At 44.5% G+C, this 19,036-nt stretch overlaps 1 protein-coding gene across 2 annotated transcripts in view; it reads left to right on the top strand.

The window, feature by feature from the left end:
* Positions 1–1,453: 1,453 nt before the first annotated feature.
* CRACD (capping protein inhibiting regulator of actin dynamics) overlaps positions 1,454–19,036 on the top strand; it is an 870,477-nt gene continuing 852,894 nt past the window's right edge. The window contains exon 1 of one of the 2 annotated variants that reach the window (XM_085642049.1): positions 1,454–1,603. The gene's annotated coding sequence lies outside the window, so the exon portion shown is untranslated. The remainder of the gene's footprint in view (positions 1,604–19,036) is intronic. The other variant, XM_085642051.1, reaches the window with a different exon arrangement.

The raw sequence follows: 19,036 nt of genomic DNA, 5'->3' as shown, positions 1-19,036 counted from the left end.
TTATAATATGCTTGGTTTTTACGTACTTGTGTTGAATCCTGGCCTGTTGGAATTCGAGGGTTTGCAGTTAGGTCCAGACATTGCTCTTACTTTCAAATAACTCTCCACATGCTCTGTATACACACAGAAGGAATCCGTTGTATCATGGTGACTGTTTGCAGATATGATGTAATCTAGGGCTTGTAGGCTACCTCCAGAAGCAACAAATTGGGCTCGCACTGCAGGGGCGGCTCCTACACTAGGGCGGAGGAGTGTTGCCCCACTGCTTTCTCACAGTGCGAGAAGCAGACACATAAAATGGTAATAACTTTCAGTTATTACCATTTTATGTTTGGTTGCGGGTGGGTGGGGCTGCTCTGCGAGCAGGGCTGCTCTGCGAGCAGGGCAGGGGAGGAGTGGTGTGCCCAGCAGCGGTCCGTGGAGGGAGTTCCGTGGGGCGGAATGGCGGGGCGGGGGAGGGGCAGGGTAGGGGGTACTAAACACCGGAACATGGATAATTGGAGGTAAGTAAACAATTAAATAAATAAAACGAATTTCGTAGCGCGCCCTGCATCACAAAATGCGGTGCAGCGCGCGCTACGAAATTCATTTTATTTATTTAATTGTTCACTTACCTCCAATTATCCATATTCCGGTGTTTAGTACCCCCGACCCTGCCCCTCCCCCGCCCCGCCTTTCCGCCCCACGGAACTCCCTCCACGGACCGCTGCTGGGTGTGCCCACTCCTGAGTGCATAAAGACTGTTTGGTCGGCCCTCTGGGGCCGCCCAAACCAGTCATGCACACTCTGTCCTTCTCCATGCTGATTAATTAAAATTAATATTATTAAATTAAACTCCAGCGCAACACCCCCAGCCAGACCCCCCCCACCCCAGTCATGCCGGCCGTGACTGCTGCAGTGGCCCACCCGAAAGCACCCTTGACCCACCCAAATAAAAAAATTCCTGGAGCCGGGCCTGTGCTCCAGCCCTTCACATGTTTAAATGTCCAGTCTTTATTTTCGTAGAACATGCAACTTGAAAATCCCAGGTGGTGAAATGCTGAAAATAGGCTGCTAGTCCGTTCTTAAACGACGTCTGCTGGGTCAAGCGATCGCCCAGGTCTGCTGAGACGAGTGCTATGGGGAACTTCCTTTCCCCACACCTGCTGGAACGCATTTGGTTCAGGTGCTGGGTCCCCACGCGCAAGGGCGGGCACTGAGCCGCTTGACTACAGCTGTGTGCCGGCATCAGTGCTGACGCTGCTGTCACATTTGATGAGTGCGCGTGAAGCATCGCTCGCGGTGGACAGCTGGCGCAAGTGCATCGGCAGGTGAGCAGCTTAAGGTTGTCCCGCGCGCTGTGAGCTCCGGTTCCGGGGATGGAAAGCTTTCTCAAGATGACAGAGCGACCGCTGCCTATCCGGCCGCGTGGTGGCAGCACTAACGTCAACGATCCCTAAGGGGGCCGCCTGGCAGTGGAGACGGGGCAGCAGTGCTGCTCGCTGCTGTGAAGGCAGCCTGCAGAGCCGTGCCCAGACCTGGCTCCGCCGCTACTGCACCGACAAGAGACCTGCCCCTGCACAGGGCGCCGCCGCTCTCTGCGGAACATATATGAACGGGACAGGTAAGGTCACCCCTCCTCCCGCCTTTATGTGAATGCATTCTGCTGCCGCGTCTAAGATGCAGGCTGGACAGCGATAACCTGCACCCCGCGGTCCAGCCTGGTCATGAACACACCCTGCATGAACGGCCGGCCGTGGCAGCGCTCAGGTTGCATTCCTCTTTGCTGAGGTGTGGAGCAATGCAAGGTGCTCGTTGTGCGTGCAATGCAAGGTGCTCGTTGTGCGGTGGCGCCAGTGACAGACGTGTGTCTGCTGTGATCAGTGGCAAGTCGCTGGGCCTCGGCTCCCCCCAGTGAGAGCAGGTGGATTGCAGGAAGGAGATCAGACATCAGACCGTGACACCAGGAGGCAGACGCCACTTGACCGCCGCCTCGCGTGCTCCGCCTGGCACGGCGTCCTCTGCAGGAGAGCTCGCTGCCCCCGGGAGCCGGTCTGCAGCTCCCTTTGTTTGCACGATCTCCGTGCGCATCCCGGCTGTCTCCTGCCCGTGCGAACGAGCCTCCCGCAGGGCACGGGTGCTGTCTCCCGCCACCGCGACAGCTTCCGAGCGGACACCTCTTATTGCTTGCGACATTGCTGCATTCATTCAAGCGGAGGCATACGATGCCACCGCCACACATCTCTGCTGCCACCCTGGCATCACCAAGCTGATGGTTAAAAATGAATTGCTTGGCAGGGGGTTGGCCCCTTCTCACTTGCGCACTCCTAGTAACAGACGGACACCCATTGTCTTTCTCTTTCTTTAAACAGTGAGAGGATTTTTCGAATACCCCCACAGATGCCTTTTTTGTGACTATCAAACAATATTCCCAGAATCTTTGAGTCAGTATTAACACGCCTGCAATACCCTAAGTCCGCTTCAATGAAGATAACAAAGCAACCTTTCCCGATATCTTAATAGGCACGCAGCAGCTCATTAAAAACCCATCCCTGCCTTTGAAGGGTTAAAACTCCTCGAAACCGGCCGCACGCTTCCTGACAGTGCGATGTTTGGCAATAAAGGCACTGGAAGCGCTGGTGGGTGGGGGATGGGCTGCCTCGAAAAGGGCAAGGACGATTTATATCCTAAAGGCGGGCGAGAAGTGTTATTTAGCTCATTGTCAATTCATTTGCTTGTCACGTGGCACCGCCGTATTGTGCACAAACTAGACAGCACATCACACCTTTGAGTGCTGGGTTTTGCACTAGCTTTAAAGGGCATAGATATCAAAACCACAAAGCAGGCGAGGTTATAGGGAACATTATTGTGTATTGCCCTTAGAGTATCCCCTACCCCTTAAAAATAACATGCTCACGCCTGTACCTATATCACTAGTAGGCACAGCACAACAGAATCTTACCTTTTAAGTGTATTATTATGGCTAAACTTAATTCCAGTCGGCTGCCAGCCCAGCCCGCAGCCAGCCTTCTGAGTGTACAACCCCAGGCGCAAGGACGCCGAGTGACCGCTCTCATGTATACGAACGCACCAGGCTGCTCGTCCCCACAAACAGACCAAAATTACGAGAACCCTTTATCTTTTGTTCTCGTAATTTACGTATGCAGTATCTACATTTTGGCCGTTTTTGCGTTTTTTGTACACAGGTCTCTTACTTTAATTTTCTATAACAATTAATTTTTTTTTCTTGATCGTGTTACAGAGCCACCCTCCTTGCAGTTCCAATTCTTGAATTATAAAAGCAAAGAAAAAACCCTACCATAGGACGAGGAACTTGATTTGAATAATCCATCATTAATAATTTGCTATCTCAGTAGTTCTGTATACCCAATAAGTGGTAAAATACCTGACACTAGTATACTGCAATGCTGGGACATGTAGCAAAAACATCGCTAGAGTTTGCATTGATGATATAGTAGAAACACTTAGAAGATTTCAGGCCCCAGTTATTCAACCTATAAGAGGCATAATCAAGATCATTAAGTGTTTTAAAATGATGGACTTTAAGTCGAGAGACATTAAGAATTATTTGTGCAATCTGAAAACTTTTCTAAATATCATCCCGAGTGAGAGCTATTCTCAAATCACTGGTCCATTTAGCAGCCAAGTGGTCAAACTGTGTTCTTTGCTATTGCTAAAAAGTACAGGTAACACATACGAAAATACTCCAGTTGGGGTGTCTTTATGAAATAATCCAAACATTATTTGGGTGTCAGGATAATCTCTTTCTGTGCAAGGTTCTGTAAAAACTGCTGCAGCTGCAAGCATCTAAAAATCCCTTGTTGAGGAATTGCGTAAGCTGTTTGCAGGTCCTCAAACAATAATATGATACAATCTCTGACTACCTGTCCTAGCATTATTAAGTCTAGATCTTGCCAACTTCTTAAATAACTCTCATGTATAAATGAGGGGAAAGTTGGATTATAGTCGAGGGAGGTGAATTGGTTTAAGCTAGAAATATTTGACATTGAGTTAACGGCCTGCCAGATGATATACCCTAAGCATTTTAAACCTGGTGTGTTTCTAATAAGCAGTGTCAACCACGTGTTTCAGTGATAAAATAACTTGTTCAAAGCTTTTGTTAGCAGGAAACAGACCCAGCAAGGGAAGCTCAGAGCTACCAATATGAAAAATAAAGGAAGACACGTAATATAACCAAACATGTGGAAGAGACAAAGATACCAAAACTAGGAGCTAATTGTTAAAAATGACTAGCAAATTGAGGCTTCTTATACTGCAAAATGCATTTTTGCCAACTAGCCTTGACTTTCTTAAAAAATTCTCTGTGAAGAAATAAGGGAATTGACCGAAACAAATACAAATAGCGGGGCAAAATAGTCATCTTAATTAAATTGCATCCTCCAATTAAACCAAATCTGTAACACTTCTTAAAAGATGAAATAAAATTTACTTAGAAAGCTTCGTAGTTTAGGTTCATTATATCCACACTAGTCGAAACCTGAACACCCAAATATGTGGCTGATTTGACAAACCGGGTTTCATGTATTACCAGAGAGAGATTAGTTACTATTTGGGTCTTAGCAGTGTGTAGTTTATAGCCTGAGACAGAGGCGAACGACGGAGCAGTCTGCTCAGTCGTACTGATGGCTTTTAATGGGACCGAAGGTAATATAGCTATATCGTCTGCATATTCTAAGATCCTTAACTCTAACTTAAGTAATGTTGACAAATTAATTGCTGCTAAAAAACTCAAAGCTTGACTGTAAATAAAGAGCAAACAGCTGCAGAAATAAAGAACAACTTTGCCTTGTCCCACAGTTAATACAAAAATCATCTGAAAGGGTGCCCATACTACTACACAAACTGTTAGAGAAGATTATAAAACTCTAGTACAGTTCCAAAACCCAATGCCAATAATAGCCATAACAGCCCACAGAAACCACCAGGAGACCCTGTCAAATGCCTTTTCGGTATCCAACAAGGCCAACCCCAGGGGGCATAGGTTGGTCGGTAAAATTGGGGTGGAATATCCGACAATCAGGTTGCCAAATAATGTTTAAGTACATAATATGACAAGCCAGGTGCATGAGAGGGGCCTAAGGGGCAGTGGACAGGGAGAGGAATGCGGATTGGTAGGAGTACTAAGAGAGAAAACACATCATTTTGTTAAAAAACCAATATTTTCGAGGACTTTCAAAAAGAAATGAGAGCGTGTGTGTCCGTTTTTGTCTGTGTGTATGTAAAAATTCCTGCTGAAATCAGACTGACATCTCACAATATCCGACTGAAAGCACCTGTACCCAACTATTTATCTGAGAATACATTTATTAGGGATGGTGTAACACCCCAAACACCACCCCCCCCACCGAAGCTACGTGCCTGGTCAACACTGAGACTGTCACAAGTTTCTCCGCAGCTTTGAGCCCTGAGATAGTCCAGTTGATGTTGAAAGTGATATCTCTTTGAGGTAAAAATCCGTGCTGCATAGGGTCAACAAGTGAGGTGATAATCCAATTGAGATGATTAGAAAGAAAACAAGGATATATTTTTGAGTCTAAATTAATGAGCAAGATTGGGCGTTATGAGACACAATCTGGCGGGTCCTTGTTTATTTATTTTTAAAACGAGATGTGTTTCATCCCAAGAGAAGTGTACACCATGACAGAATGTTGCTGAATTAAGAAGTACGAGTAGCATTGGAATAAGAATATAACCAAAGATCTTATAAAATTAAGTTGGAAGTAGTTCAGGGCAAGTTGCCTTGCCAGCTGAGAGCTGGGATATAGCCTCCTCTACCATTTGTTGTGTTATACAAGAATCCAAAATAGATCATTGATCAGTTACATTTTGTAAAGTGACAGATTTTGGATATTTGTCTAGTTCTTCTTGAACGTCTATGCAATGCTCCGTGTAAAGATTGGCATAAAATTGACAGACTACCTTAAGTATACCAAGGTAACCTGGTATTCATTCACCAGCAGCGTTTCAGATATTCATAATTGCATTTCTCTTCTGTGTTTAGCATAAAATGCCAGCAGTTGCCGCATTTCTTCACTGTTTTCAATCCAAAAGCTTTGAAAAGCCTATTTTTGTGACAAGCCCTATCCTAGATCCTTTTTTTTTTTTTAACAACATTTGTGCAGTAAACATCATAAATGACGGAGCCACTGATATGTAAAGCTGGATCTCTAAGGAAGAGCAAGTACTCGGGTTCTAAAAAATACAAGTAGAAAAAAAGGTTCACATGTAGACGTGCTTCTCTTCAAATTAACCTGGCCTTATATTTCAAATTCTTTCAGTAATCCTTCTGCAAGCATGTTCTTCCTTCTTGGAATGTCTGTTGTTTTTTTTATTTCCAAGCACTATTGTTTGCAATTTTGCTTTTTGCCACCAAGAGATGCGTTTAAAAAAAAACTTGATTATTTGGTACATGTTAGCTAGTAAATGGTCTGCCATTTCCAAGATGTCCTACTTATGAGTGTCTTACCTGAGGCTTCTAAGTTGTTTCTTTGCTTTTTACGAAAACAGGTGCATGGGAATATAAACAATGTGCTTCAATTAGATTGTCAAATGTACTGAATCAGATATTAGGGTGACCAGATTCTCAAAACTAAAAACGGGGACAAGTCATAGACATAGAAGTAGGACTACGGTTTGCAGTAACCATCGACATAAAAGAAGGACTATTTGACAGCTGTCATAGACATAGAAAAAGGACTACAATGACAGCTCCCTCCACAGACCGAGATGAAGCATTACAGACAACAAATCCGCTGTCTTTTATTGGCACCCCTCTCCTTTACACAGCAGCATTAGTACTTTTTATTACATTTACACTTCTAAGGACTATAGCATATATTTGCCAAAAATCAATTAAACATCACAAGCTAGCAAACGCCAGACTTACTAGCTTTATCAATGCTTGTTTCTATAGCTGCGCGGCAGCACCACTTAAAGTACAACTCACCAATGTTGCTTAGTTGCTCATGACAGAAAAGCATGGGAGGTAAACTGCGGAATGCTAAATTGCCAAATGGCAGCCATGGACCAATGTAAAAAAAACACTTCTCTCCAGGTATTACTGCCTTAGGGTCTTAAGAGTGGCAAAGGCTGACCTACCACATAGTCCTCCCACATTTGTGTGGTCACTGCTGGGATGTCATGTTACCTTACTGGGGTATGTATAGTGCACTCTAGCCATTGGTATCATCTCATAGTGCAATAGTGTGAAGACCTGAGCAAAAAGCTCGAGCAGCGCTGCTTGCCTCTTCCACAGGTGTTAATACTGCTCCTTTAAGTCCTTTCCAGCTAAACAGTTTGCCGTGATCTGAAAGGTCAGTCAAAAGGTCAAGTCATAGCTTTGATATGGAGAACACAGAGCATGCATCAATTGGTTATGAATAAAACATGCAAAGAGCAATGCATTAATCCTTGCACGGTATGCTTAAGGGCTGCTGAAAAGTTTGTATGGCTATGAATACAAGCTACAGGACGAAGAAATATTGTTTTATCCAAAGTAGAAACTTTGGCGGGCACGATGACGTAGGTGGAGCTGCGTGTAAAATGTCTCAAAGGATTTCCTTTCTTGCTACAGCGCTCACCTCAGTGACGACACATGCCGTAAACAGTGCAAAGAGAGCATGAGCGCGCATGCTCAACCGGAACAATGAAAAAGAGGGACATTTCTGTGTTTAACCTGGACACTGTTTGAAAACAGGGACATTTGAGTCACTTGGAGAAACGTGGACATCTGGTCACCCCAAGATTGTTACACTATGAGAGAAAGTCCCTAGTCGTGATGTCAGCTGTGACTGAACTCCCACAAAGCACAAACATTATGATCCACAAAGATAAACTGATTTCTACAAAGATTCTCCGGGGAACACTTGAGGCTTCATTAGAAATATTGGAGAATCCTGGGTGCTATTTAACTATCTAGTATTGCTGGGAATAGTATTTACTGTGTGCACAATTTGCACATTATTCTGAGTTTCAGATCTCAGCATTAGAGATAACACGCTAAAACCATGAATTTTCCCCATTCCATGGTGTCCAAATTAACATTTTGTGCTATTTACCCCCAACATTGATGCCAGGTTTTCCCGGCAAAATCGTGCTGACAAAAACCCTCTAGAAGCGCAATTAACACTGAGCTAGCATCCCAGTTAAGTTGAGAAACATCCTAATTTTAAGACTTTCGGTATTCACAGAAGGCATTTAGGAGTCCTAAAGGTAGGACTCCTAACTTCTGTGAATACCAAAGTGAGTAAGTGCCTCCTGTGAATACGAAAATGGTAGTAAGTTTAGGATTTTGTCTTAAGTTAGTTCTGTGAATCGGGCCCATAAACATTTAGTAAGTAGAATGCACAAAAATGAAAACATGGAATGTTGGCATAAAAAATTATCACAAACAGATCAGAAGTATGTAAAGGTAAACACAGCTATCTACAGAGAAATAACATCGTTCCTTTCTCAATGTATCCAAAAGGTATCAGCAGTGCAGTTGTTTTTGGCACTAAGTGGAAGCAATACGTGCACAGCAGGTGCTTCAGGGGTAAATGTCTTCAGAAAGGAGGTGAGTTTAAAAAAACAAACCTCTAAGTTCTGTTCACTTGCAAAAGTAGTACCTAGCTTTGCAGAATATTTTCTTATAGCACTGTTACCACTAAAAAGTATTTGAAATCACCAGGACTGGTTCTCCAAAACCTAGTCTTAAGTTTTCAGTTAGAGTAGGCTTAGCACACCTCTATTGTCTTGTAAATAACAGACTGCCCAGTTCCAGGTGGTAATGCGTTATTCTCTGGAGCACCAACAACTTACTCTGTTCACACGACCTAGTGCATCCTCCAGTCATAGGTTGGCAGATCCACAAGGGCAAGCATGGCTTTCTGTTTGATCCCTGACCCTACTTAGCCCTTTGGCATCAGTTTGAAACTGTTGCAACCAGCCCTGACCTCAGAGGTTGAAGTCAAAAGTTGTACACAACCCTGTCTAGTACTAAGTCAAGTAAGAATTCTTCAGTGAATCATACAGGAAAGTGTTCTCATTTCCTTTCTGCAGAAGTTCTCTCCTTGGGTTGTATGGGTTATGTTGGGCATCTTAAGGCTAAAACCGGTCTGCTGTTGGTAATGACCTGACTCGTTAGCCAATAATAATAAAATACATGCCACCCTGCTTCCAAATGTTACCTCAAAGTGATCCATTTCCTTTCTCCGATATATGCGTTGTGGCAAAAGGCTATCAAACAATTCAGTGCACGACAAAGCTGTTATGATGTTCACATTGTACGGCTGCGAGGAGTTGTCTTCTCTTCCGTCACCCCTTGACATGCTCATTTCAGCCAACTCAACTTCAGCCATTCTAGCCTCTGGGCTCAAGCCCTCTTTGAGTTGTTCCACTGTTCTGTTCATTACCTACAGTGTGAAAAGGAAAAGGTGCTAAAGGAATATCCAGTAACAGATGTAACCCTGGAAGGATTGAAGCTAATTCGCTCTCCTCATCATATGTGCTGTTTTCTATTGTACAAGAAAATGCTGGCTCAGGCCGGGCAAGAGGTTAAAACTAGGTGCGAAGTGAGAGGAAATCCAGCTAATGATATTTGTGCCTTTTTGTAAACTCTCAACCAATCCACAGTAGAATAACCAGTGGCGGCTGCCACTGATGGGAAATGGTGAGGCAGGCAAATTGGAGGTGGGTGCCGGCGCAAATTACATCATCAAAATTGCCGACATGCATTACCTTATCGTAACTTTAAAACGGTAATGTAATGCATGTAATGATTTAGTGTACATACATTAAATACATTCAAAACATTAAAAAAATGAAAACTCACTTACCTTACTTTACTCCCGTCTGGTGTCGTTCACTCCTCCAGCGTGAACCCCAGGCAACACCCCTAACCAATACTAGCGCTGAGAGCAGCGCCTGGATTTGATGGATCAGACTCTCTCAGCACTTCAAAGAGCTCTGGAGGCCATTGCCCAGTCTCAACGCAGCAGTCCGAGACAGCTTGGCTGAGAGGTTTAACCCCTTGCGCACAGCTCACATTTTCACGCTGTGCGGGCGAACTAATTCCGCCCACGCCCACCGTGACTTCCGCAGCATGCAAGCATGCAAGGGGTAAAGCACGCGTGTCTGGCTGGCCATCAAAAGATAGCCGGCCAAAGGGACATGCTCACTTTAGACATAAGTGCCCTTCCCATAATATCTTTCTGCTGCCGCCAGTCAGCAGCTGCCCTGCCCCCATCCTGACACTTGGCTTGGGACAGGGTTATTGAAAAATAAAACAGTAACACATTAACTGTTGTACCATTTTTTTATTTTTCATCTCTGCGGCATGGGGGGCATTTTAATCAGTGGGACGACGCTCCTCCACCTTAATGGAGGAGCCACCCCTGAGAATAAACATCACATTCCCAACTGGTAAAATGGTATAGGGTAATAAAACAGTGGGTCTTAACATCTTGTTTCAACACAGATTACAGCTAGAAAATGTGAACATTTTATAGTACTTTTCTATAAAAAAAAATACTCAGTTACTTTTTAATGCATTTTGCATATTGAGTACGTCATGCAGCTCAGGCTACAGGAAACATGCACTGTGAAATTACATATTGGATCAGAATTGCAAAAAAAATTGTACACTTACTACTGTAGTTTTCCTCCTCCATTTGGACTATCTTTCTGACTGCAAATTCTCATAGATGTCCCACATTACTCCTATGAAGCTGTAGCAGTTTTTTTTCGTGAATTCTATTTTCTCATGCGTAAATATAAGCATGTATATTTGCCACGGCAAAAGTCTTTTGGTGAGTGTAAATGTGATTGTTAAGAATTTTTTTTAAAAAAATTCTCCTTAAGGAAAATTTGAATCTGCCAGAAAATCTACATTTAAAAATTCTCCCTAAGGAAAATTTGAATCTGCCAGAAAATCTACATTTTTATGGTATTCCATGTCCATTCCCAATGTGTAAACCGATTTTCTGCTGCCATTCACATGAGTTAATCATTAATTACCCGGTTTTATAATTGTAATATTTGAATTTTGCTATTTGAATTTTTTATGCTGCATCAGTGATGTTCCTTTTGTAAATGATTTTAAGGAATTATACAGTAAAAGACAACACAATCGTTAATTTCCCTGATTGGAATGGGCAGAACAAAAGTTTATTCAAACTGCAAACGCATAAGTTTGTGGGCTTTCACAAACTTTACAAGGCATCCGTGCTGTTAAACTCCTACGCCCCTCCCACTGAGCAGATTTACTCTGATGTAAAATTACACAATGCTGGCATTATGCTAAAAGTTACCAAATGGATTTACGACTGCAAAATTTACGTTTTGTGAATCTGCACTCGTAAATCAAGCCATTTATACATGTAAATTGAATCTTTACACTTTAATTCTGCCTTGTTAAATTTTAGGTGTAGATAAGAACGTATTTCCTTCTCACCAAAATCTCCGTGTCAGCAAAACTGTGCAGGAGGACTGTAGTCAGTTTATTTACTAAAGTGACAGTTTTGACGATTTGTATTAAAACGTTTATATATTTAAACAGAGTATATTTGGTTGAGGCCTTATTAGAATACCTTAGTTACTGCAGATGTAAAAACACCAGATGTCCAGAACAACAAAAAAAATGGACGAAGTATTCACATTTCTGTCAGTCCACTGATGCAGATCAATAGAACGTTGCACCACTGAATAACTGGGGCAGTCTATCGCCACTGAAAGGCTGTGGTAACCACACACAATATACATGCTAAAAAACGTTAGTAACATTGATACCATAGGTTGAAGGCCACTTATGGGTCACAAGACCTAAAACCAGGGGCAATAATGCACCTTAAAATGTCAGAAAAATGAATAGCATATTAAACAATTACCCCTGGATGTACCATATAACTGTATGAGGGCCTGAGTGTCCCTCCTCCTCACCATCTTTTGAGTCTTTCAAGTGAATAATAAATCCTATGTATACACATTTTCTTTATTACTAAGCCTCTTTCCACTGCTACTGATTTGAATGTTCACACTGCTTCTATGCATTGTTCGGCATTCACTTGGCACATTTCTATTTCCCTTTTCCCATTTGGTTTCAGATTCCATTTGTCTTCTTTGTCTCCACTAAAGTTACATATAGGTTGGACTTCATTCTACCTTGAGCATATCCTGCCATTGTATTGTAACATTTGTATAGTACTTACTACCCCTGTGTGGGGTGCTGAAGCACCTGCCCGCATGAAGAACAAGCTACACTCTGTGCAGTGGGTGTTTGGAAGGATGTCGTTTTTAAGTCTCGCTAGCGTAGGCTGCGCACATGCACAGTCTCGCTGGCGAGATTGAATGTTTTGGGGATTGTTCAGTAAAGGACTTTAAGCCCCGCTCCTCTTTCCCATTGGCCGGCGTCACCGTTTATGCTAAACGACAGCCAACCATTGGGAAAGAGCTGTTGGTGATGTTTTCGCTCGGCTTTTTCTGCCGTCCCACTTGGACGGCCTCGCCTGCTTTCCTTCTGAAGTAAAAGGTTTCTTATCTTTATGGGGCCAAACACATGGCCCCATTTCTTATCTTTATGGGGCCAAACACATGGCCCCATAAAGATAAGAAACCTTTTAGCAGGCGAGGCCACGGCAGAAAAAGCCAAAAAACGTCATGGCGAGCGCTTGTTTAAAACTCACCCCATCATTGGAGCGGCCCGCTCAGGAAATAAACATTGACACTGTGACTTCATCGGCACAACCACCGGACAAATGGAGAATCCCCCACTCACCCAGTCTGTGGGGGGAATCCTCCTGAATGGCGGCTGGCTGCGGCGTGCTTCCGGAGCACTCCAGCTCCTCTATACTTCTGCGAGCACGACGCGGGGCTCTCTCATTAGGCATGGGAGACCCGCACTGCTATCTGCCGCTCTTCACCCGGGCCCCCTCCTGGGACCCGGGACGTCAGCTCCCGCACTTCCTCTCTGGCACCGGGACTCCCTCTTCACCACGGGAGCCCGGGAAGGGGGCAAGCGCTGCCTGCACCGGCCGCAAGCGCCGCCACTGCGCAAGCGAAAGTTACAGGTACCGCGCATGCGCGGGCAGCCCTTGCCCTCCCAGGTCTCCTCCCCGGCCCGGATGTGGAGCTGCTTTCTGTTTTGCTTGTTTTCAGGGCGAGTATGCATGATATTTCACCGTTAATGTGTGCCAGGTATTGCGACACATTTAACAAAAAAGAATTGCCCTTTTGTGTACCTTCATAGTATAACACAGCTGCAACGTTTGTGTGCGGTCACTAATACACACATACCAACATGTGGAACCTTAAACGATGACGATTTTGGAAAACTGGGGATACATTTAATTTCCCATTAACATTGAAATGGTGGGAGTAACACATGCGGAATGCAGGTGCTGTTTATTCTGACCAGGGTCGAGGGCTGCAGGACTAGAACAGACCCTGCCCATCACACGGCGTGACCAGATTCCAGCAGGGGGCTGCAGGCTGGCGTAAAAAGGACTGCCCTGTTAAGCATGTGCCTGAACAGCCTACTTCAGACAGGTATTCAGCGTGCCCAAAACATGCTGTCTTGGATTTAGAACAAATTACAATGCGTGCTCTAGACTCTGGCAGCATATAAGCGGCACTAACACCCAAACGAGAGTGAATCTGAAACAGGGTCGATAACATGTGAGTGTTAATAGCCACATGATATTTGGCATTGTTATGTGGGATCATGATAATAATGGCATGCGCATGATAAATTGCCACTGATCAGGTGAATCTTGCAGGACAGTGTGGTAAAAACCTCGACACTGATATGGCAAAGGCCGGGGAATCATTTGAAACAGATGCACAACAATATTTACATATTGTGAGTGGTTTTCTTTTTTTTTATACCAGCGATTATTTTTTAAATGTTACAGCAGTGAGACTCCCCTTGTGCAACACTCTTGTCTTGGCTAATTTCCGACAATCTTGAGATCTGCCAGCCAGGGCAGTTATGGATAAAAGGTGTCAGGCCATTAAAATGCGACGGCTGCTGAGAGGCTATCAAAAACAAAACTGCCTCAGCCTGCCAGTGTCAATGCTTCTCATGCCAATCAGACCTTGCGTGATCACGTTAGGGCAGGTACCTTGTTGAAACGACATCAACGGGCAAGGCGACACCCTTCGGACCTGCCCGGGGATGAGAGCACGCAATGTCTGCTCGGTCCGGATATTGTTTATTTTGCTTGAGAACAAAAACACTGAATGACACTGGCACACGTGTTCAAGTTCAGTTTCTGAAATTTGCCCACCGAGCAGCTAGAGCAGACTTCCATTTATCCATTAGGTTGCAAGTCATTTATTAAAACAAAAGTGATCAGCGCCACTTTTCAAGCACAGTGCTGCACGTCAGCGCAATTGCTAATGCTATGCAGCCTGCGCTCCTAGCACGCCTAAGGAGGTTAAGGGAGCGTTATAATTGTCGTGGCTAATGCACTTTAGTTCGGTCAGGGCCGAGCTGGCCCTAGGCCCGGGATGCCAATATTCCGAGGGGCGCAGCTGGGAGTTACCAGACTTAAAGATATGCCAACATCAGCTGGTATTTTCCACTTTGTCTCAATCAGTCCCGTTAAAGACTCTGTAATCAGCCCTTAATGTATTCCAGCCTAATTGTTAGCACCCTGTCAACTCCTTGCCCCCTCCCAACTTCCTCACACCACAACGACCTTGTCCACCCCTGCAACAAACTCCAATTGTTCTTACTGCTCAGGTCGCTGTCCAGAACAATCCTATTTAGGGCCGGCAATGAGTGCAGTGATGCATACACCAGCACCAAAATGCGCTAGCCTAACCCCTGATAGGTGGTGGTACTTGGCAGGGCTGTAAGGGTCCACAGCCTTGCCCCGCCCCTGAGGAACTTCAGATGCTGTGGGTCAATCAAGCTGTGGTATTGATGGAATTTAGGAATGTTATTGACGAAATGTAGGAATGTTGTCATTGTTGTCGTTCTAACCCGTCATGTAGAACTCTCACAAGTTCGTGAGAAAGACGGTTGGCAGGAACGATAAACGGCACAAGGAGTAGTCCTAGAAGGTGGTTATTCTCTGTGTGCTCCTGATTGAGGTATAAATAAAGGTATCACATATCAACTCAAGTCTCAAAGCGTATCTTTACACGTGGCAACAAGCTGTATTTTCCCAACCTACTATATAAACAAGCATTTGCAATGCACTAGGTCTCGCATTTACGCGAGTTTAAGCAATTGGCATTGTAAATGACAATGCCTTTTATTTCTGTTTCAAAAACTAAAACAAAAATAAAAGGCTTTGTTATTTGCAATGTCAATAGCTCAAACTCACGTAAAAGCGAGACCTATTGCATTGCAAATGCTTGTTTGGTTTGAGCCTATGTGGGAAGTACTTTCATGCTGTGCATGATGACCTCCGAAGTACAGTTTTCGAGTTATAGGACTCGGTGAATGCCTCTATGATGGGTGAGAGTTGGACGTGCAAATTATAATTGTAGTGCGGAATAAAACCTATAGACAGCTACTTGGCACCAGCCTGGCCATAAGGGATGCAGAATGCTCAGTGTATTTACGCCAAAAAAGAGAGGGTAATTAGGGAAGGCTGGTAAGCCATATAGCAACATGCACCAGACAGAGATGGTGTTGAATGAGTAAAAGGATGCCAAAAGAGCAAAAACAGGAACTGGTGATATAAGCAGTAGCCAATCACTTTTCTAAAGGCAGGGATACTGCCCCTCTGCAGAACAAATATACCTCATAAACAAGGGAGGAAGTGGAAGGGCAATCAATGTTGCTAACCTGACTAGAAACTATAAATCTTTGAAAGGCTTAGACTCCACCTACTGCTGTTAGGCCTCCAGAAGCCAAATATTTGAGTAAGGATTCATGCCCCACACCCTTCTGAAGCTCAAAGGCATTCGGGCCAGTCGAGTAGTAGCTCAGACCCTAGCCTGACTATCACGCTATTCGTGCGAGGGTGAGAAACAAAGCATTTGGCCAGTTAGTGCCCTGACAGCGCAAGACGGAATCGATCTGCCTCATGATAGCATTCTGTCCCCACCCCTACATGTAAGCCCAGTGCTTTTCTTAGATCCCAGATACCCTTGCTTTTTCTAGTTTACCTAAGGATGAATCCTCCTAACCGTCTACAATAGCCTCACAGACAACTCCTAATTCATGATTAGTTGTGAATGATATTTCAGCATAAATAGTGTAGTATTTGGGCTTGGACAGAAGCATGGCACGGATTTGGTAGTTTTCATTTTGTTTAATCTTAGCCCAGGTCTTCCCTGACCTGTTAACCTTGTGAAAAAACGTTTTTGTGTGTCTTCACAAGTTAACTTTCCTTCAGCTCACCTCTGCAGGACCGTTCCGATTCTGTAATAAATGAAACCCCCAGTGTACCATGAGGACTGTACCACTGATCAATGTTGACAATCACTCCATTGATGGTCAGCTAGTGGTTGCTAGGCAGCAATATACAGGATACACTCCCTACTAGTGGAATTCTATAACCTGCAGATGGAGAAACAAAATCTTAGGTACAATGAAGTCCTTTACTTATCAGGGTGCAGGTACACTGCTGAGGTCTCTTATGGGGACGATGTAAGGATTAGAGGTAGTATTAGAATAGCTTTCGAAACCTGACTGGGTGTTTGGGGTGTAAGGCCCTATGCAACATACAACTGCTTTGTCAGGGAGCATAAATACTATATAAAGTGAACACCTCAGTGAGCCTTAAGGGCAGCGTCACTGCTTAGTGGGGATAGAAACCCAATGGTTGGGCTGTCAGTGGGAACTAGCTATTTCCTGAGTCGGGTGGAATTTTAAAACCTGCAGATGGAGATCCAGGACATTAGGTAACCTGTTTCCTTAAAATAAAAAATGCATATGTATAAGGACACTATATGTATAGACGATGGCCTTTCTACCCTGGGTGAAGCTTGTGTACTTTTCTTTACCCGTATTGCACCCCCCCCAAACAATTACATGAAATGCTGTTCTGCCAGTCTGGCACTTTGCACTATTCTTCTGTGAAATTTGTCCTCACGTTCATTAGGGCTCCCTTTGATCCAAAAAAGTGCAAAATTGCATGTGATGTGAAAAACAGCCACCCCATTAATTTCGTTTGTGTTGTCCCTGTGTCCTGTGATAGAATTGTTACCCTAAAGAAATCGCAATTACATGTCCAGACGACAGGACCCAACCCCACCATCTCATGACGCAATTCCATGCGGATTACTTCCGTACCCCTCAAGCCATCACCAATGTACTTTATTTTGTGAACATTGTGATTAGTCCTTTGGTTTTTTCCCTCAGTTTTCAAATGGAATGTCTCCCTCAGAATGCATTTACCGAACATCTGGAACACATCAACCTCCAATCCAGATTCCGAGCCAACCAAAACACAGAGACAGCCCTGATCGTAGCCACAAACGACATCAGGGCTCTCCTGGACCATGGTGAAACGGCAGCCCTCATCCTCCTGGACCATCAGCTGACTTTGACATCATCTCCCATCATGTCTTGACCCACAGACTCCACCACATCGTAATCCAGAGAGACACCATCACATTGATTGCCTCATACCTCACCGGAAGAACCCAGAGAATCTGTCTCCCTCTGTTCTCCTCGGAATTGAAGAAGATCATCTGTGGTGTCTCCCAAAGATTGTCCCTCAGCCCCACCCTCTTCAAGACATACATGACCCCCCTGGCCAACACTGCAGATCACCCAGACTCAATATCATCTCCTATGCCTGCGACACCCAGCTCATCCTCTTGCTGTCAGAGGACCACTCCACCACCAGAGCCAACTTCCACAGATGTATGATGAAAGTCGCCGACTGGACAAAGCATAACTGTCCCAAGCTCAACACGGAAGTCCTCATCTTTGGGAACAAAACCTCACCATGGAATGACGCATGGTGGCCTGGCAAACTCGACCCATCCCCTGCCCCGACAGACCATGCCCACCACCTCAGCATCATCTTGGACAACAAGCTATCTATGAAGAAAAAGGTCAACGCAGTCTCATCTGCCTGCTTCCACACCCTATGCATGCTCCACAAGATCTTCAAGTGGCTCCATGACCACACCAGAAGGACCGTCACACAGGCCATCGTCACAAGCAAGCTGAACTACGGGAACACACTCTACACACGCCTCCTGAAGAGACTACACACAATACAAAACTCAAGGGCAAGACTCATCCTTGACCTCCCCAGACGGAACCACATTACATCCCTCCTCAAGAAGCTACACTGGCTCCCGAGCCAGAAGAGATGCCAGTTCAAGATGTTGACCCACGCATACAAAGCCCTGCACAATGAAGGACCAGCATACATCAACAAATGCATGACCTTCCTCTAACCGACCAGACACCTATGATCCACCTGCCTCTTCCTTGCAGACACCTCCCAGATCCGCAGAGGCAACAGTAGAGAATGCTCCGACCTCATAACTGGCGGAAAAAGCTTGAAAAAAAAACTTCCCCTGCAACTCAGGACTGTCTCTTCGCTCCGACAATTCAGAAAAGGACTCAAGACCTGGCTGTTTGAATAAGCAGGTCACCACAAAACAGTTAACAACTTCAGTGCCATGAGACCCTCACGGGTGATTAGCCACGCTTTATAAATCCTTGAATGATTGATAGATTTATTTATATGTTGAGTGCAACCAAGTAATGACACATTTTTCTCAATGCGCTTAACTATAAGCTAGAAAATCACTTTTACATACAGTAGTCTGGCAAAGTAAGAATAATGAAGTGAGACAAAAGCAATGCGTCCAACATTTTGTGCTATTAATATTTAATGATTAGGTGCAAGTCAGGCCATTTATAGTTATTTCTTTCTGTGTAGTTGGTGCTCTTCCACAAGATGGTTCAATGGGTTAACCTTCACTGTTGACATCTGTTGTGTCCTTCAGGCCATGTGTTTGAATACTGGAAAGACCAACTCAACCTTCCATTGTTCAGAGGAGAATAAATTGGTTAACAGTAACAGCTGTTATTTATAGGATGTAGCAACAGAATTGC

The sequence above is a fragment of the Triturus cristatus genome, chromosome 2_2 (genome assembly GCF_964204655.1).
Source record: "Triturus cristatus chromosome 2_2, aTriCri1.1, whole genome shotgun sequence".
Lineage (NCBI taxonomy): Eukaryota > Metazoa > Chordata > Amphibia > Caudata > Salamandridae > Triturus > Triturus cristatus.
This window is presented reverse-complemented; position numbering and strand designations above follow the sequence as displayed.